Source organism: Struthio camelus, chromosome 2 (genome assembly GCF_040807025.1).
Source record: "Struthio camelus isolate bStrCam1 chromosome 2, bStrCam1.hap1, whole genome shotgun sequence".
In the NCBI taxonomy this organism is placed as follows: Eukaryota; Metazoa; Chordata; class Aves; order Struthioniformes; family Struthionidae; genus Struthio; species Struthio camelus.
In genome coordinates this window covers 131,265,040-131,282,831 of record NC_090943.1, presented here as the reverse complement: position 1 = coordinate 131,282,831, position 17,792 = coordinate 131,265,040, and the positions used below count along the sequence as shown (strand labels likewise).

At 40.7% G+C, this 17,792-nt stretch overlaps 1 protein-coding gene across 20 annotated transcripts in view; it reads left to right on the top strand.

The window, feature by feature from the left end:
- The first annotated feature begins 286 nt into the window (after nt 1-286).
- The window catches only part of SULF1 (sulfatase 1), a 124,185-nt gene continuing 106,679 nt past the window's right edge, over nt 287-17,792 (top strand). For 5 of the 20 annotated variants that reach the window (XM_068932552.1, XM_068932550.1, XM_009668376.2 and 2 more), the window contains exon 1: nt 496-661. The gene's annotated coding sequence lies outside the window, so the exon portion shown is untranslated. Of the gene's footprint in view, nt 662-1,808; nt 1,939-17,792 lie in introns of all 20 variants that reach the window. The other 15 variants (XM_068932551.1, XM_068932544.1, XM_068932549.1 and 12 more) reach the window with 11 other exon arrangements.

Genomic DNA, 17,792 nt, shown 5'->3' with positions numbered 1-17,792 from the left:
GAGATGCAGATGTCACATTGCAGTGCAAACGACTCCCACATTAGCACTTTATCAGGATCTCAAGCTGCATCTTTTATCTCTTTTAGAAAAGCTTCTCTCAGAGGAGATTGCCCTCAATAGACCTGCCATAAAAAAGATTTTAGTGTTGCTCTTGTGCTTCTGTGCATCCCGCTGTGAGGGTGTCCCAGTGGTCCCCTGGGAATACTAGGAGTTGTGAGAAGTAACACAACTGGCCACCAGACTAATCCACTCCCTCTACCTTCCCGCTAGTACCTCCCCCTTCTGCTCTTTTTTCAATAGCAGCCCTTTCTCAAAATCTCAGGTTACTTTGCTAAAGAGTTCTCAGCCCTATAGTTTCTGCCCTTGTCTCTGCCTCCAGCTCCTTAAGAGCCACCCAGCCCCAGCGATTGGATTGGGCAGCCCGTCTTGACACACCACTGTGCTGAGTGCTTGAGGACGTGTTTCAACAGATGGTTGGGGTTAGTGTGTGTCATCACACTCGAGTGGGGATTAGGGGAGAGAGGCAGCCTCGCTGGAGCTGTGTGGTCTTCCCCAAGTGCGAGCCGCAAGCGAAAGAAGAACTACCTAGCTTTGGGGCAGAAGAGGGCGGAATCCTTCCCAGCGGCTCAGAGGGAAAAACAAACCCCCACAGTTTGTTCAGGTAAAGTAAAAGGCACCTCATGCTTCTCTCTCTCTCTTTCTTTTTCCTTCACGGTTTTCAGAGGAATGCTAGCACAGCACACTTGTCAAAGCCAGTTGCTGCTGCCTTATCAATGCTGCTATTGTATGGCTGACAGATAACAGCGACCATAGCCTGATGCTTGCCTGTCTTCATTGAGCTAACACTCTTAATGCAGTTAAGGTCACGCTTTTGAAGGTGCAGATTAGAAAATCTCTTGTGGAGCAGCGTATCTTCCCACTTGATGTGCCTGCTCTCCCGCTCTCGCTCGCCCGCCTCGCTCGCACACACGTGCTGAAAGCCCCGGGAAGGGAGAAGTGGCAGTGCTGCAGTGTTTGCTGCTGCTTCTGCGGCTGTAAATGCTTCCGTATTTAAATAGGTTTTTGCAAACTGCGTGGTCGGGCGGGGGGAGAAATCGCAGCAGAGTATTTCTTCGGTTTTGCCGGAGATGCTCGGGCAGAGTGCAGCCGGTCTGTGGCTCAGCTGTGCAGCAAACCCGAAGGTTTTGAAAGTACGTTTGGGATGTCTGTAAAGTTTGAAGACTCCTTTATAGAAACCTCGCTGGGCTTCTGATGATCGTCATAGAGACAGTTTGGCTTACACATGGGCTTAAAGTTAAGAGAAAATCCGAAATGTAGGAAAAGGCAGCATGCAATGTAATGCTGCTGCTGCAGCTGCAGCGGAGCAGATGGATGTAATTCATTTGCAGATCTGTTTGCGAAAGTTTTACAAGTCATTGAAAACTAAGTAGCATCACTATAATGGATCATTAAAGTCTCCCTATATTTATAGATTCTAAACAAGCGATTTGAAGTGTTAATTAAATGTGAGGGAAATTTTATGTCTAAGAGGGAAGAGGGGCAGAAATGTAATTAGAAATTAGTTATGGCAGGCTCTCTGTTATCATTTTCATTTCATTTGACTATTAAGTTCATTGATATCTGGAGCAGGGGAGCCCAGCAAATTAACTAGAATGTCAGAAATGTTATCATTATTTAGAGTATGTTAGCATATCAGAAAATTAAGATGTTCTCATTGTTTTAAATTATCTACATGGGGAAACTAGAGGGCAGGATATATGTTCCTTTTTTAACAAATCATTTTACTGGATCTATTTCTTCTTGTGCAGAGTAACAACATCATTTGTTTCTTTCACACTATACCAGATCTTCACACTAACTCTCACATACCTGTTGGGCTTATGAATTATTGGTCTCCTACTTGTGAAAGAAATCTAACACTGCCCTCACCGTTTACAGGTGAGATATGCCATAAATAATACTGTATATTATCTGTTTGGAAATAAGATCTGTTTAGTAGGCTGAGCAAGGGGATTTATGGCTGACGCTTTGTGATTTTGGCATTCAGCTATGTAACAATGCCCATAAAACCATGTTTCAAGTTGCACATACATGTTTGCCTCAAAGCAACTTTTTTGTTAACCTTTTTTTTTTTTTTTTGAGCAGGCTGTTTGGCCCTTTACAGGTTGCTCTCAGCTTGTATTTTCAAACACACTCTTCAGTAAGAATGTGTCCTCATAACTGACCCACACTGTAATTTCAAATAGAGAATTAGCTAAATCCCTAATAAGACTGCATGACCAGACCAAGACTTATGTGAATAAATTGGACTATTTTGATTTTTCTCTCAGTCTATTCTCTCTCGCTGTAAAATGCGATGGAAACTTTTACAAGCTTAAACAATGAAAAACAAAACCAAAAAAACCCCCACTCTGACCCGATGTTAAAGTGTTATATGCCTTATATATTGGACTTCTCCTCTTCACTCTAACCACTGTGTCCTGTGAGAAGCCCAATGAACCAGCTTCAACACACAAAGGATTAGTCCTCTAACAAAGATAAGGTGCAGCAATATGTAACATTGTAAGATGTACAGTCTGTTGCTGTCACAGCCTAACTGAAACGTGGCCCTCTCCATGGGTATTGTCAGATCACTAATCACTAATCTTGAAGAAAGAATACAGATTTGTAATCTGTAACAGAAAGAAAACAGATTCTTCAAGAAAACAGATTTGTAAAGAATTGCGTAGCTAAATACACATGCCCATCTTGTTATTAGTTTACTAGATAAAAACGAGTTTGTCTAGCACTGCCAGAAAATCTTACTGAGAACCCAGGAACAGAAAATCATGTTTTCCCTTCCTTTATAATGATGGGGCTGTTTAAAAGACAATGCCCACAGGGCAGTCCAGCTTCTTGTCAAAATGTAATCTACTGTTCCAGATGGTAAACATTCAAAGACATATTTATGGTGACTTCTACATACCTTCCTTTGACATTGTTTTTTTTTTTTCCTGAGAGCACTTGTACTGGGTACACACATGAAGTTCCCATTAGCATCCTAGCAGCTGTAAAAGTTCAGAGCTCACAAAGATGTTCCTTACACTGAGATAAAAATAATCTGAGAAAAAGATCTGAGACCAGCACAACCTCAGTAGATCCATGATATGCTCAAGGTAAAAAAACTCCAGAGGTATAAGAAGATCCATAAACTGCTGCATGAAAGCTGTAGTGCATTTTTGTTGCTGCTAATTCATCTTTGCTTGATATGGAATGCTAAACATACCAGGCGTGTCTGTACTATCTACTGTGCTTGTGATGTGAGGGAATCTGCACTGCGTGAAATCTGATGGGTTTCTTCTTCTCTCATACTTTCCCCCATCCCTCAGCTAGAGAAGACTGGGTCAGGTACTGATTGCCTTCATAGAGTTGTTTTCAAAAAGTCTCACTTTTTTTTTTTCCTCACTGCTCCGAGCACTGAGAAGGAGCCCAAGAAATTGTTTTCCAGCTAGAATGTGTTCTGCCCTGAATTGTCTTAATTATGTGACAGTTTATTGCTTGTCAGGGGCTTCCTCTTCTTAGCACTTTATAATCGAGGTGGGTGAGCTTGTTCCATCATAACATGCAACTTCAGTTCCTGCTGCTTGGCAGGCCTCCTTGGCCCTTCATTAAATTTTGAGTTAGTTTCAGAGGAAAAAGAATTAATTATGATTGGCGTAATTTCACATTTTAAAAAATTGATAAATTTCTAAATGTCATGTAAATACACTTTCAAAAAGTAGGCTAAATCAAAAGGTCATTAGGGAAAGAATCCATAGGATTTTCCCTAGGACTTTCTTCAGGAAAGAAGCCTGAGTTGACCTAGAGATGGCAAGTATCAGTGTGAAAATTATTATAACAGCTCTCATTCCAATCAAGAACTGATAAAAGCAGACTATTAAAAGTGTTGTGGTACTGGGGACAGTGCTTCCAAATGTGGAAGAATTTATAAAATCCACGCTCAGTGGAAGTTAGACAGCTATGGAAAAAAATTATTTGAAAGATTTGCAAACCTATTCTAACCAGATCATTTTATTGCATATTATTTTGACTATTTGCAGTTTATTATCTAGTTGTGTTTAACTTACACACTGCTCTCAGTGTTACATGTTTGTTCATGCAGTATCAGGAGTTTGAGTGTTGTGTAGTGGCAGGACTTATTCTTATCCCAGCAAGGCTGGACACTTGTCACAGATGTCCTGAGAGTCATGGGTTTCATGATTTTCCTAGCTTTAAAAAGGGCTTTGGGGGATTTGTGTTTGAGTGGGAAGGCAGACTGATGTGATAACAATTGAGAAAGCCTCTGAGTGCCTCGAGAGCGGCAGAGTTCAACAGAGAACGAGAGTCCCGTGACAACTCTGTAGTGACACAGAAAGAATCCAATTAGTGGCCACTCCTGCTGTTGATACCAGATTTCTCCCCAAATTTTTCCACCTTTACCACTCTCATTGTAATCCCACCCATACCGATAATGGGATCAAAAGTGTGTTTTCTGAATGCTTGTTCAAATTTTAACTGCTGTGTTAGGAAATTTGAGGATATCAGGCTAGAAGATATTGAATAGCACTGCTCACAAGAGAGCTCCATGATACACATCACCCAGCGGTTGTCTTTTTCATACATTTTCTTAACATCACAGGCACTAATGGTACAGGGGGTGGGGTGTGTGTACATAGTGAATATGCCATTCATATAGGAAATATTCCACTGAGTCACATAGTTTTCCCTGTAACACAGTTACCTGTAGACTTTGTCCGTGCATACATGTCCGTTACATATATGGACTGCAGGAGGGGAATGAAATGGGGCAATTCCCTTTTGCTGTGCCCTGGTAGTAGCAGCAAGGCAGCCTGCTTCTCCCTTTATCAACAAAACCTAAATCGTTGTTCTGCCTTCCTGGCTGTGTCAGCCTCCTAATATTCCCTCTGCCCTTCCTTTTTTCTCATCTTTCACTTCTCCTGTTCCATGACTAATTCTCATCCAGATTTCACTACCTTTCATCCAGATTTCACTACCTTCACCATTTCAGTGTGATCAGAGGGTAGTAACTCTCCTATTGTTGTTGTCAATTAGCGCGCATTAGACAGTGTCATGCACATTCAGAGGACACTAAAATGGAAAAGTTCTTATGGCCTTTACCAGTCCTGCCTCAGAATGCAAGATAGTAGTGTATGAATTGCCAAACTAGACACTTTTTATCCTAGCTGAACTATTTTGGCGTATTTTAGCTATGCCAGTGTAACTCTTTTCTAAACCCCTATAAGATTTTTGCCTTAGTATCTCCTATTGCTGCTCAAAAAATATTTTTCAGTAGTGAATGTAACTCCTTTTTTTTTTAGTGTCGTCAGGTTTTTTTCTGAGAAAAGCAGTACTTGATTTATCTCCCATTTTATGCACTGCAGACCACAGTTTTGGTATCAGTTATTTCCCAGAACTTACATTTCCACTCAGAATCTGCTTAAAGAGTTTGGTAAGCCTTTGTTACTGTGTGTGCTTTATTAATGCTGGAGCTCTGAGCTTTCCTCGCCTTAACCATCACTAGTGATTCAGTTACAGAGAAATATTTTTGTAATAGTTGACCTTTTCACCCAAGAGTTCTTCATGATTTTCTTAACATTTTGCTTTAAGTTATTTCATAGCACAAATCATAACTACTATTGACTCTAATACTACCTTGTAATTTTTAGAGCTCCCTGCAAAGTTGGTAATATTGGTGGAATGCCAAATGAAAGTCATTTTTATTACCAATTTTATTACAGGCTAGTATGACACTACCACAGTCACATTCTGGAAATCTGCTAGATGTGGTACTGTGCTATGGAAATTGGGACTCTTTCATAGATTGGGCCAGAATATTCCACAGAATATTTCAGAGAGTTTCTAAATGAAAGCTACACACTGAAAGTCAACAGTTTTCTATTCTTAAAAAAAAAAAAAAAAGAACCTCTCCTGATGCTGTCTGGGTGTAATTACGGCACTTCATGCTGCCATTTCTCTCTGTGATGTGACTCTAATCCATCTTAGCAAGGAGAAGAGCTGCTCCACAGCAGCTGTATTTTTGTGATGCTTCCCAGGAGGTGGAGTCCTTTTGGAAAGCACACAGAGAAAATGGGGAAACCTTTGGCACATGAGTTCTGGAGAATAAATGTAGCAGGGAGCTGAAAATAGGGATTGTTTTTCTCAAAAGCATCCATAAAAACGGAATAGTCCTCTGTTCCAGTATTGTAATTGCAATGTGCCAAGATATTCATTATTATACCATGTGCACAGTTTTGTCTGTTTTTACTTAAAAAGAGAAAAGTGTGTTACTAAGCCCATAAATGTCTGCAGAACTGCCAACTCTCCTGACTTATATCAGTAGTCTCGTGATATTTAGCCTCCTTTTTTGAAGCTTCAAATGTTCGAGTCAAGATATTACGTGGGAAGCTTAGATCTCTCCTTTCTGTTTTTTTAAACCTAATCCTCATGGTGGCTGAGAAAGCCGAGATGCCTGTAGCTCCAGAAACATGACAGAAACTAACAGAAATCCCAAATCTCGCTGTATGTCAATGCATGCATGCTCTGTGGTATGGTAGGTTTGCGTAGGTTATGCGTGGAAACTAAAAAAAATAAATAAATAATTTTTCCTGAGGTTTACTGTAAACATACCCCCCGCCCCCGGAATTTCTACTCATTTGTCTGATGTCTTCCATGTTGTTAAAATGGCGGGTGTGGATGCTTGACACAACTAAGCTGGTGGAATAACTCCCTGCCCTGGAGAGAGAGGTTCTCAAACCTCCCATCCTCTGCCTCCTGCTGTGTGTTCCCGTCTCCTCCCTTGCGCCTGATCTGACTCCTGACAGACCTCCTGATGTGCTGGATGAGATCGCCAACATAGCGAGAAGCTGATTTTGTTGCCAGTTTAGTGAGCTGATTCAGCTCACCAAATGGGCAGCCAGCTCGGCGCAGAGCTGGCGCAAGGGAAGTGGTGGGAGCTTGTGGCCTGGTGGGAGGGGGAGAAACGTGACCACCCTGTTGGGGGGTGGACGTGGAAATGTCACTCAATTGCCTGATTCTCCCCAAGAACCAGGGCATGGTGCACGTGTTGATGCGGGGACGTGTGATAACAGACACATGTGACTGGGCCAGTGTCATGATGAGCAAAAGGCTAAATGTGTGTGGTTGTAACAAAAGCATATCCATTTTTATGCAGAGAATTGCTGCAGTGTGACTCAGAGTATGGAAAGAGCCTGCTTACTGTTTCTGACATTTTAAATAAACAGAAAAGCTTTGGAGAGAAGATGTGTGGGGGAGAAAAGAGGAAAGAAGCACAAGTGCATGCCTAGCTGCTGCTATAAAAAGATGAAAGAGATTCTGAGGGTGGCATCCAGTCTGCATAGCCAAAGCACTTAAGCTACCCCAAATAATGCTTATGAGACAGCTACCTAAAGGTAGCACCCATGTTCTCTAACTAATCAGTGAAGGGTGTCCATCTGAAAGCCTCCAGGCGTTTCAGTTATGCAGTCAGGATTTCCTTTTAGAAACTTTCAGAGGTACTTGCCTCTTTTAGTTGAATGCATAGGGGATGGGGCTTACCCACTTACTTTTTAAGGATTGCTAAGGTAATTATGCTGGAGGGACTTGAGTTTCTTGGTTCGCCTACAGATGAGCAATGCCATGGATAAACAGTGCCTTTATCTGAACAGCTTTGATGTTTTCTTACACATCACTTTAAGGTATCTCCTACACTTTCCACAGAAGAAAGCACGAGACAAGTCTTCCATTCGAACAGCAGGTGCTGTGATTCACTTGAGGAGGCTAGTGTGTTCATTTTAGATTAAATGTAATTGAAGTGCTGACTGTGCAAATGGAACATAGTACCATTTAAAGTGTCATCAAGCTTCAGTACTGGTTTACAGTGACAAGAGAAATGTCTAGCCCATTAATTCAACATCATTTGAGTTATGGCAAGATGTTTCAAAAATGCTTGCTGTTGCTACTTGAACAAGTATCTCCAAAGGATGAGGGGTGGATGAAATTGAGAGGGACAGAGGTGCTGTTGGGGCTTACAAGCAGGAAGGAGTAACGAGAAGTAAGGGAAGATCGTATGGGGTGAGAAGCTGGACTACGAATGGAAGAAAGAGAAAGAAAATTTTAAAAGGTTCAATACCGATACGTTTCTGGATTTAGCTATGCTAAATCTTTTGAGGATTACCTCCCACCGACTTGACTGCCTCAAGGCATGCCAGTCACAAATTAGAGAACAGTAGTGCAATAATAAACTGAACATGCCATAAATAATCAGCTCAGGACGCTTTTTACCTATCACTTTTTCCAAGGACTGAAAAAACCCCAACAATAGTAGATTTTAGAATAATACTTTGGTTTTGGTAACTTATTAGCAATAAAGAAATGCGCATTAAGTCAAACTTTGCACTCATTTTAGCAGAGATTCCCTTGGTGCTGTTCCTATTTTATTGAAAAGAATAGCTCTAATACCTGAATTCCTGAATGTGTCCCTAATATGACACATGCGAATTTACCCTGTTATGATCTGTTTAACATCTAGAGCCAATTTATGAACTGAGATTGTATCACTATCTGGTTGCTATTTTGTAGGATTTAGGGAGACCATTACCATAGTTAGAGCAATAAAAATGCCCTGAAGTTAACCCAAGTTTACCTGCCAGGGATTCCAGTAGTTTCTTTTATCTCAATATGAGTAGAGGGGCGGCATTTCTTATCTCATTGTGAGCTTGAGTCCGTTGCTGGCACATCGGCTTATAGAGGAAGGCTTCCTGCGGTCTACTGCTCTGCAAACTCAGCTCAAACGGCTGCTGAGTTAGTTATATGATCTTTTTCTCCAGCATATGGAGTATTTCTCTAAAGCACGGATCTTCTGAAGTGAAGAAGGATAAAATGAAGACTAGCTGGGAGATGTGTAGTCAGGGATCACTATACTCCTCTAAAAAATAACAAATTAATTCAAAATACGAAGATGAGGAACCACAAAGAAGTGTTGAAACATGCATGTCCCTTTTTAAGCTCTTCTCCATTCCTTCCAGTTCACATCCTATTTTTCCTTACCAAACTTTGTTTAAAAGCTTTTCTTCTCTACGAATGCAAGGCTTTTTGCCTTGAACCTCAGCAACTTGTGGGGGGTCTGAGATGCAGTATAACTGTATCTTAAGAGATAAGTCTGTGTTACAAACAGGCATTTTTGGTCTTGGGTAGCTTTCAGTCTGCTTTCCACTTGGAAGAAAGGTAAAAAAATTGTCTATCAAATCCTGTGAATCCTTTGAAACGGAGAACACACCAGCATGGGCTGGAAAACGCACATAAAAGGAGGGCATGGGTATCTAGCGCTGATCTCCCCGTTGTCTTGGGCAAGGGATGTTGTGTGGCCGTATCCTGACACTGTATATTTTTAGGACCCCTGTCTTCCCTGTGTCTAAGCCTGGAGAATTCACTGCTTTTCCTGGCAGTTGTGTGACATGAGCAGTGTGAGAAGACCATGTATGTTTTGGATGTCTCTCCTTTTGTGCGCAGTGTAAGAATCTCTTGACTGTTGTCAGAAACCTACAGGGTTATTCGAGAGGAGCATATGCCCAGGAGCTTGAATGCATCCCTCTGTGGTGAGTGAACTCTGCAACTGTATTCAGAAGTAAATCTAGCACACTGCTGACGTTCTGCTTGTTCTCCCTTTGGGCACTGATTCAAGCTTAATTTGAATAAAGCTAGTTATTACATACTCTGTGCTTTTTAACGGATGTCATTGACACAAGAGCATCAGCAGCTCCAGTTGGAATGGGTTAAGGTGCTGCTTGGACCTGTCCAATTCACTCCTCTGCTGGAGATTACTAATGGAAATGCATGCACACACCTCAGGAGCTCCAGTTCAAAGTCTGACACACTAGAGTAACTTTTTATTTTGCCACAGGAATATTTGCCCATCAGTCAGAGACAGTTCAGGTAATGAGCAATGGTGATTCAGCACTTCTACGTTACTGTACTATTACCAAAGCTCTATACCAAAGCCTTAACTGTGACACCAGCGCTGCCATGATAGTGGAAAACAGACACAGACACAGGTAGCACCAGTGTGTTGAATCTGGTAGCTGTTTGAACTGTTCACTGTTTTTTCAGTACCCAGCTAAATACAGCTGGCCAAAACTGCCACTTTTTCCCTTCCTGCAATAAAAGAATGTGCTGGGCTTTTCAGTTTGGAATTAATTCAGTAACTCATACATTTATGGGTCTACTTTTTTTTTTTTTCAAGTCATACCTTACTGTGAAACAACTCATCTTTAAAAAGTATTGCAGTGAGTTTGGATATGAGCCTAGCACAGGGCAGCGCAGATCTCCAGGAATGCCTTGCTCCGCTGATCCAGCGGAGTCACTTGCTGAGTCATAGCTGATGCAAAACGAGGAGCCCAGGTCTCTGCCCTTATCTTCAAAGGTCTGCGTGGGCCATGCTTATTTTTTGAAGAAGTTCTTTGCCCTGCTTCATCATGAATCATCGACACAACCCTCAATAAGAACAACGTTACTGTACAGCTGAGGATGAAAATTCAGATGGGCAGTAAACTGCTATTCTGACACCATAGATACAGACATCACAAATGAGTCTGGGTGGATAAGGATCTTCTAAAATAAATGAAGTAGAAGTCTTAATCATGGCTGAAGATCTACCTAAGGAATGTAGACCAGATTTGGCAAGTGGAAGATAGAAAGAAAACACGTTCTCCCCCTAACTGGCATGTCGATGTGCTTCTTGAACATATCTATTGATCCATCCACATGCCAGTCTGCTCAGACGTGTACTTCTCCCTTCTTCCAGGAGAAATCCTGAGCACAGTATGGCCACATATCATATTTTACTGGCCAATATCTACCTATAGTTGCTGTAATGGACATAGAAAGGGAGTAATGTAAAAGAGGTGGCTGATCTGTGTGACATAGATGGAGAGCTTCATTTCTGACTTACTTTTTTTGTAGAGCTGGAAGAAAATTCTCACTTCCTTAGAAACCTCATGTAAAACAAAAATCTTTTACTGTGGTTAAAGCCACATATTCCCTGGGAATGGTTCAGCTTAAAGTCCATGTACATGGAAGTATATAGGGTGTAAGTACATGGGATAGAAGATTCTCTCAGGTACCACGTATTGTATAATTTGCTAAGTCTAAAGGTATTATTTCTCCTCTTCTGTCTCTCATATGTCCCTCCTATTCTTCCCTATTTTGTATGCAGTGCATGAACTGTTTTACATTTATGCTTTTACCTTTTAGTCTTCCTACTTTAAGACCTTGTGTTCAGTGCTCTCAGGAAACCATTTTAAGTGCAAGTGTAAAGTTATGTTCTAAAGTTCTAATGAAAGCTGAAAAAATATGAGCTTAATCTTTCTCATGGGAGGTTTTGTTGTGTTCTGCTCTGTGCCCTGCTTAAGCACATTGGCCTTTTTTGACCTTTTCCTTGATGAAGGTTAAGTGGGAAATATCTTAGCTGCAGCCTTTCCAGTTTAACCAAAAATATTTTCCGTAGTTCATGTTTACTTTCCCTGCTATGGACATTCATCTTTCCTAAATCAGAATTATTAAACTGGATTTTTAGAGAGAAATGGATAGCCAGGGGCTATGAAGTATGAAGTCTTGCCTTCTCTTGTCTTCAGGTCTATTTTGCTACTAGTGAAGGTGCTATACCCCGTCCTCGGAGTGTGCTCTTCAAAACAGTTGGACAGTCTCCCTGTGAAAGTTTCAGAGAAGGAAGGAACTATGGCAGCAAAACACTGCTGCCTTTAAAGGAAAGGCTATCCTATTCTTCGATTGTCACACTCTTGAGAGGAGAAGACCTAGGTATGAACCTTTCTCTTGCCCTCTGTGCCAGAAGTATCCATTACAGAAGTACCCATTTTACTCTGGGATTTCTCCATTTGTTATTCAGCAAATTGTACTTGATGGAGCTTTATTATGGGAGACACCACAACATGCAGAGACAGTGGAAAGAGCTGATTGTGGAGTACAGGGAAAGAACCAGCCATTCTTTAGCCTCAAGTTTCATTTTAGTTTAGTTCTCATTTTAATCAAGCCACTTCTTCCCCCTACAATGCGCAATCGTATGATTAACACTATGCTCTCTCATAAATAATCTCAATAAGGATGTTCAAGTCACTTTATCCCTCAGCCAAGAATAAAGAAATTTGCCCATCTACTGCCTTTGTCACAGAGTTTATGTGGAGAGGAGACTTTAGTTTTGCATGCTCTGAGCCAGGCTTCTCACAAATGTATTAAATTTATTTAATATGCTCACAGAATGATCACAAGAAAATACAGGTTGGAAGGGACTTCAGAAGGTCTCTCATCCAACCTCCTGCTCAAAGCAGGCTTAGCTGTGAGATCTGACCAGGTTACCAGGACTTTATCCAGTCTGATCTTAAAGACCCCCAAGGACATAGACTGCACAAGATTTGGGGCAACCTCTTCCAGTACTTAACTGTTTTCACAGGGAAGAATTTTTTCCTTATAGCCATTGTGACTCTTTCTTGTTTCAAGTTATGTCCATTATCTCTTGCCCTCCTGCCATACACCACTGCAAAGAGCCTGGCTCTGTCTCCTTGAGGACCTCTTTGTAGGTCCTGGCAGGCTGCTGCTAGGTCCCTTCTGAAACCATCTGTCCTCCAGGGCGAACAAGCCCAAATCCCTCAGCTTCTCCTCACAGGACGTGTGCTCCAGTCAACCCCTGACCATCTTGGTGGCTCTCCATTGAACTTGTTCCAGTTTGTCATTGTCTTTCTTCTTCTGTGGGACCCAAAACTGAATGCAGTACTCTGGATGCCACCTAACAAGTGCTGAGCAAACGGGGATAATCACTTCCCTCAGTATACTGGCTATGCTGCTGTTTGTACAGCCAGGATGCCATTGGCCTTCTTGGCTGCCAGAACACACTGCAGTCTCCGGTTCAGCTTGCTGTATAACATGATACCCAAGTCATTCTCAGCAGAGCTGCTTCCTAGTCAGTTCAACGCAGCCTTTATCATTTAAAAGGTTCTCCCTTCCCACGTGCAGGACTTGGCATTTGTCCTTGTTGGATTTCATAAGGTTCCTGCTGGCCCATTCCTCCAGCTTGTCTAGGTCCTTCTAACTAGCAGCCCTCCCTTGATGCTCCTGCTGATTTGGTGTCATCTTCCAACTTGATTATAGTCTTTTATGTCTTCCTTGTTTAAAGAGAGTTGCTTTTATGCTTAAAAGAGTTGGTGATCTCAAACTGAAGTTTAAATTATTTTGCTTTGAATGAAATTTTACTCTCGATTATTTTTGTCATAAGTTTGAGTTCTTAGTGGCTCTGAGTGGCCTAGACATTTATAAAAAACAATATATGAAAGCAACCCTCCATGCCAGCTACTAATTTGTTCCTGATGTATGCCGTTCTTCCTAACTCACCTTTAAATAGTTCATCCACTCATGGAGAATGGCAGGACAAACATTTCTCCAAAGTATATTCACATATGATGGTCTCCTTCCTGTTATTGGCCAGTCTAGGTCTGTCACACCAGACGTCTTTAAGAGGCATTTTTCAATTTCAGTGGTTTCTGCACAGCCCAACTAAACATAGTGTTGAAGATTGCTGTTTAAGCCATATTAGGTAAAATCATGCGAAGTTTTTTTGAATTTGGGCTTTATTTTTAGTTATGCATTTTTATTGCCCTTCTCAGAAGTTTGAAACTACTTTAACTGAACTTTGTGACTCATGAAATTGATCTGTTTCAAAGGACTACGGCTTATGATCTGAAGCCATGAACCCCTTTAGGATTTTGCAGCTCTTCTAGTCAACAGTGTTGTTTCCCCTGAGCAGCTTACTGCTCTTTAGGAGCACTGGCAGTGTTTTCTTCCCTCATCTTCATGTTGCTTAAAGTTTCTCCCGTAACTTCATTTTCAGTTCTCAGCAGTGGTGGTTCTTATATGTCTCTGTAATTTAGGAACCCCTAATTGAAACAGTGATATACATGTCTTGTTGATGCATGTATTGTCCTTATAAAGCTATTTTTAAATTATATTCTCTCAAGATAAAAGACAGAGCTGAAATTCATGAACTTAAACAAAATCCAAAGCAACCCTAGTTTAGGTAGTTCCATTTCACAGGCAGCCTGTTTGATTTCCACCTGGTTGAGTTTATTTATACCTACCCTCTTAAAAAACTCCTAGCTCTCTAAAATTAAGAACTTTCTGAATGGCAACGGCCATTTAATTTATTCAATGCCAAGCATTTAATTAGGAACACGTCACTTCTACCAGCCTCTGGTAGTTATTTGGAAACAAAATTTTATTTTCTTCTATGGCAGTTTTGGGGCAAAATATCTGAATCACTTCTTTCAGTGAGAAGGTTGTTTGGCATGTAAGAGGTTAAAGAGAGTGGGACACAAGAATATCCTGGGTTTTGCTCTGAGGCCAACTGCTGACTAACACATTATGCAAGTGATGTAAGTAATGTGACCTCCTGCACCATTCAGCCACTTCTGGAATTCTTAGAGTAGAATGCATCTTTCCTGAAACTTGGTCAACATCTGACCTCTCTTTTCCAGAGTTCCACAAGGTGAAGGAATAAGTAGAAACTGTCATGGATTTTTAGAAAGACGAGGCAAAAGAAAAAATTGTTTCTGATACTTGTTTTAAGGTTTAGCATTGAAAACACTAAAAGTAACCTGAACTTCAATAACCGTCACCTCTTAAACCTGCTTGCTGTCCTGCTGCTTTTGACTCACTGAACTGAGTTGCCAGGAAACATGGTCTGATTCAGTACTTTTTCACCCTCTTCACTCATTCATCATCTTGTACCCTCTTGTTGGTAACCAATATGTGATAGCGGTGGTCACCACAAAGCTGCTTAGCTATAAATTAGAGGTGAAGATGCTACTCTCTCTGTCTACAGAAAGACCTTGTATACAAAGGCATTTACTGACTTTTTAAATTGGTGCAAACCCACTGGTATGGATGCATCAAAAGTGGCTCAGCATTCCTTAAATAACTGCAATACTGCACCCACATCAACCTGTAGCTTTGCAATTGCCGTGCTGCCTTAGGAGAGATGTATGTGTGACCTCCCTCAGCAAGGACGTCTCTTATTTCTTTGATGGTGCTCTTTCAGCCATAAGAGCTTTGACCATATAACAGTTGAGCATGTTCTAGTACCTCCACAAAAGAATGAGTCCTCCACTCCTGAACAGAATAATTTTGGAATTATCCTTCCCAGCTGTTGCACCACCTCTGCTCCTGCAGATTAGAGGCCCCATTGCAAATACGAATGTGACTATGCTCTAGCGAGTAATTCTTCATGGCTACTCCAATCCATGGTTTTGCATGTAGACTTAAATCGAAGTAGCCATTTCAAAATGACAGTTAATATGCCAGGCTATGTATGAGAGGCAGTGAAGAGCTCTCCCGTTGGGGCATACCTTCCATCTGCTTTCTCTGTTACAGGGACAGTAACCTTGGGCAGAGGTTTGGGTCACAGAAGGTTGAAGAGCTGGAAGAACTAACTTCTTCAATTAGCATAGCATGAAGTGCCAAAAATCATGAATCAGGGCCTTGAGTTTTACTGATGTCTTGGTATTGGGCTATCCTGTAAAACATAATGTTAAGGAAAGAGTGCTGTTACCAGTCTTCCAGCCTTTAGGATACAGGAAAACTTAGCAATGTACAATAAAGAAGTTGAATTTTTAAAAGTTTTTTAAGATCTAAAGTTGCTTTTCAATTTTGAGCTTTCGTAGTTCTCCATGTTGCTAGAGAAACTCAAAAGATGTGTATTGAAAAAACTCTCCTTGGGAGAAGGAGAGTTAATATAGTTGAAGCTTGACTCTAATGTATTTTAGAGTTTGTGAGTAGGACACGGAAAAATATTATGTTAGTAAAAACTAGTTCCACCATCATGTTTTAATAAGGGAAATGAATTCTTGTTCTGTGTGTGTGCTGAGAAGGGGAGGAGGCGACAACAGAAGTTAATCCTTGTATCTTTAGTGTTAGAATATTTAAGTTATTTTTCACTCTTTTGGAAATACTTTATTTCAAGAATTGCCTTTTTTCAGTTCATGATAAGGAAAACTACAGGCATAACAAATTACACAGATACGAGAGAGGCTGTGCAACCTATAGATCATAGCCAATCCATAAATACTTCTGCTTCCATCTTGAACCCTGCTACACAGCAGGATAATGCAGCGTTTCAATAAAGCAGGATTTTTTTCCCCTTGGTCCCTTGGGACCCTACTTGAGCAGGGAGGTTGGACTAGATGATCTCCAGAGGTCCCTTCCAACCTAAACCATTCTGTCATTCTGTGATATCTTTTTACTATTCTGTATTATATAATGTACTGAGCATGTAAAATGCCTCTTATTAGACTGACAAGTCACCTTTTTGTCTGATATAAATAAATCCCAACTGCACACAGTGCGACAGTGTTGCTTAAGGGTAATAATGTAATAGATACAAATTCATCCCATAATTCCTTTAACCTCAGTAAACACATTGCAAATGTTCAGTCTCTATTGTGGTAACATAAAACAGAAGTCTTAATTAGTCTAAAGAAAACAAATACATAGGAGAGTTTTTAAGTGTGTTTTCAATTTCATAAAAAAGGTCTTGTGAATTTTCCTTAATTTTTTTTCACATCTTGGTTCAGACGTAGGCGAATGTATTTATAAGTGTGTGTTTTCCCCAAAGCACTGAGAAAAATGTCATGGGAGAATTATCTTTTCCATTTGTAATCCTGCTGCTCTTTGGTCACGTTTCAATCCACTGCAAGAAAAAAAAAAGGGGGGGGGGGAACTGAAAGCATGACAGATCTGCTTGAACGAGTTCAAACCTCAGTGGTCCTGCAGCCCTTAACAGAAGGCAGAGCTCTGTTGTGTCTGTGGAATGGTTCCACATTTCTCCAAAAACCATCCCCAAACACAACAGCAATTGAATAACGTAGCACAAAAGACTTATTGCTTATAATTCTTTATCTTTCTGTCTTCAAATAAAATTGTGCCTTCTCCAAATCAGAGACAAACTAGTAGTCTTCCTTGCCTTTTCAATGCTTCAGCTTCCTAAATTGTTCCTTAAATATTTAAATTAAGGTCATCCTGCTTTTGGTTCATTAATTGTAGTGATATTATTCTTTGCGTTCAGAGAGCGATAAGCAATAGTTAGTTTTCAAGTCACAGTGACTTTGTTATTTGAAGTGCTGAAATATAGGAAAAGTCTGCTTTATTAAACCACTGGGTTATTTTTCTGTCTCAAGCAACCTTGTCTGTAGTTTGTGTTTCTCAATGAACAACAGACTTTATCTGGCTGCTGAAAAGACTAGATCTACCAGAACAGTGAGGCAAAGGGAGATGCCAGAGTTTTAAAGCACATTCATAATTGGGGGCTCATTAACCCTCGTCAAGTCACATCTAAAGAAATTTCCTGCTCTGTCTCCCCCCTTCATGCATTTTGAGGATCAGCTTACATTTTAAGTCTGTCTTGGGCCTGCCGTTATACCCCAAATACCTAAATTGAGATAGATGTCCTTTTAAATGCAAAGTATTTGTTTTCTTCTCCAGCAACTGCATAGCAGCAACATAGTTAAGAACACTTTACAGTCATAGGAGCCATAACAGTTTGTATAAAAGAGTCATTTCGGAGGAATAAGTGCCTGTCAGGTTCAGTTTATTTCAAGAAGATTCTGTCACCCTTTTGCTATTTCTCAGATCCATTATATTTACTTGCACTTTCCCCAGAGCTTAATTCCATTGGAATAATAATGGCAATATCCCCAAAG